Source organism: Crassostrea angulata, chromosome 2, assembly GCF_025612915.1.
Source record: "Crassostrea angulata isolate pt1a10 chromosome 2, ASM2561291v2, whole genome shotgun sequence".
Classification (NCBI taxonomy): Eukaryota; Metazoa; Mollusca; class Bivalvia; order Ostreida; family Ostreidae; genus Magallana; species Magallana angulata.
The window spans coordinates 18,862,884-18,866,067 of record NC_069112.1 but is presented as its reverse complement, the minus strand read 5'-3'; the positions used below and the strand labels follow the sequence as shown (position 1 = coordinate 18,866,067).

At 32.2% G+C, this 3,184-nt stretch overlaps 1 pseudogene; it reads right to left on the bottom strand.

The window, feature by feature from the left end:
* Positions 1–1,201: 1,201 nt before the first annotated feature.
* LOC128173985 (uncharacterized) lies at positions 1,202–2,709 on the bottom strand (annotated as a pseudogene).
* Between the last annotated feature and the right edge of the window lie 475 nt (positions 2,710–3,184).

The window sequence follows — 3,184 nt, the reverse complement described above, 5'->3', positions numbered from 1 at the left end:
TATTGGGAGATTCAGCATACCCCTTATCAAGTATGTTATTGACACCCTTTCGTGATAATGGCCACTTAACATCAGAGCAAAAGAATTCAATGCAGCCCACAGTTCAACCATAGTGGTCATTAAACGTTCATTTGGCTTGTTAAAAGGCAAATTAAGAAAGTTAAAATTTCTAGATATGAGAAATGTTGAGGCAATTTCTGGTGTAATAGTGACTTGTTGTGTTTTACATAATTTTATTTTAATGAATGAGAGTTTTAATGAAGACATGGTTGAGTTTGAGAGGGATGAGATTGTGAATGAGAGTGGGAGTGGGACTTCTGAGATTTCTGAGAGGAGTGCTGAAAACATTTCAGGTATTGAAAAACGCAAAGAAATAATGAATTTGTTGCGATAGATTATAGTTCATGCAAAGTATCAGTATATGTATGCCAATCAATTTTTAATGTTGTAACTTTTACAGAAAAAATTGTAATTTTCATCCAAAATAAACAATATGCATTAGCTTTCTGCAGCACTTAGTGGGATATTTGTTTTAGCTAGATCATTTGAGATAATTAGTCAAATATGTGTTTATTAAGCTATTTTGATCAGAATTGTTCTTTTATCCATTGTTTTTGCATCTATCAAAGCTTTCCAAAATTAACACATCTTTTATTTTACTGATTTATCCTGAAGTGCATCAACTTGGCCATTTTCAACCATATTTTGCATCATTTTTATGCAAATATTGATTAATATAAGTTTGTTTAGTTCAGCTACCAAGCCCTATTTTTTGAGCTTTATCAATGAAATATGGCTCTCTATAAAGGGGCATTAACACAAAGTCCACAAAACTCTTCATCAAATCTTCAGAACTGCATATAAATGTCGAGTTAAAAATAATACATGAATTATTATAATGATCTTTTACACTGTAATTAATTAATTGATAGTAATATATAGGTAAAGTATTTCTATGTGTATAAGGAAAAAACTTCTTTTTTTTCATCTACAATATACCAGTATATATGCATTAAATATCTGATTTTCTAACTTCGCTTAAGAATTTCATTTTGAATAAGTAAACTGTAGCTATGACATCAGATGAACAAGAGAATTTGACACATTAAATGTATGCTAGTAAATAAATAAATTTAAAATAAATAAATGAAAAAAATCATCAATTAGGTAAATAAATAAATGAACACATCAGTTATTAATTTTAATTGTCTTTTAATAGTTTTCTAACAGCAACCCTCCTTTCCTCTAGTTTAAGTTTCTCTCTCTCTATAACTCCATCCGCTCTGCGTGCATGGTCTTTAATTATGCTCTATATTCAACTATCCATGATGGCTCTTGTTGTCGACTTTTTTGGAGGGTGATCTTCAGTGTTTGGTTCTCCTATGTGAGCATAGTACGGTCATTTACTAATGAACAATTCTAAACCCTAGCTGCTTTTGTTTCTCTGATACATAATGTGTGTGTGTGTGTGTGTGTGTGTGTGTGTGTGTGTGTGTGTGTGTGTGTGTGTGTGTGTGTGTGTGTGTGTGTGTGTGTGTGTGTGTGTGTGTGTGTGTGTGTGTGTGTGTGTGTGTGTGTGATGTTTTTCTGTGGATGTATGGGCACATATAAATTGTACTTCATGTATTGTATGTGTTTAGAAAATGAAATGAACTTGAACTTGCAACATTTTGGTTGGGTATTTACCTTCAGCTTGCATCGATGATGCAAAACTTACGGGGTTTACCGCAGGGTCACCCCATAACAGATCATCCATTTAGTTATAATGGACCCAGGTTTGGCGGTCATTTCCATTTTGCTGTTCCTTTCCTTTATTGTCTTATATCTGACAAATCATGCAAGTACAAACTGTGAGTATGAGATTATAATTTTTGTCCGGGGAGGGGGTTGATCAAATCCAATAAAGCCCAAAGAGCTTTATGATAGATTTAATCATGCCCTCACACAATTTATCACCTCATAATATTCGAAGAATAATTCCTCATTTCTTATATTAAATATTTTTTAGCAGTTGTACAATTAAAATTAAAACATTAACTATGCAAACCCGCTTGCGCCCCAACAATGTGCCGTTTGAATTTATTGGACTGTATTGTACAAAATCGAAAATCGATTCGTAATGTTATCACAGACAAATTTTAAGACACTGGAATATATATATATATATATATATATATATATATATATATATATATATATATATATATATATATATATATATATATATATATATATATATATATATCTATATACAAATAAAATTCACAGTGGATGGTGAGTTATTGATAAAGAAAACATGAAAAGCATTCAATATAGCTTGAGCACTTTCATTCTAAAATCTTCAGAAGCTATATAATTATATAGCTTTTGAAGATTTTAAAATTAAAGCGCTAAAGCTATGTTCAATGTTTTTCATGTTTTCATTTTTTTAATTTTTCTCTATATAATATGTATACACACACTCATTTCATCTTCTTATCTATTTTCCTAATCCTCATTTTAAACGATCGAAATTTTCTGTCACACTCTTCTCCAGTGAAATTATGGCCATCTAGACACATCATCTCCGATACTTTCTGCCACGCATGTTTCTGTGTTGTCAAATTGGATGAAAAAATTTCAGAGTGTTCTTTATTTCAAATTGATAAAGCACATCACTGCTTCGTTGCTCCATTTATTTACAACAGAGTCTGAAATGTATTGATGCATCACTCACTTGCTGAAGTCAAAATAGGTAACAATCGGCGAAGATAATTGACCGACCTTTCACTCTTTCTCTTTTAATACACGTGTAATATATCTTCTATCGCACGGCTAAGTAATGTTGTCATGATCTAGTGACATCATTTTAAATCAGCCCACCCCTGATCTCTCTCTCTCTCTCTCTCTCTCTCTCTCTCTCTCTCTCTCTCTCTCTCAGATAATCTACTAAAAGGTATTTTGAGGGGTCAATGCAGAAGGCATAAGCATGATAAAGTCCCATTACAGAATCACAACCGCTGATTGCAACAGCAATTTGATTTTAAACCTCTCTCTCTCTCTCTTTCTCTCTCTCTCTCTCTCTCTCTCTCTCTTAAACAGATGGAAAGAGACAAATGCACCTGCACAGCAATGTGATAGTATGGATATGCTGTTTAAAATATGAATTAAATCTACATAGGAGTTGAAAGTTCTGTGGTTAAAA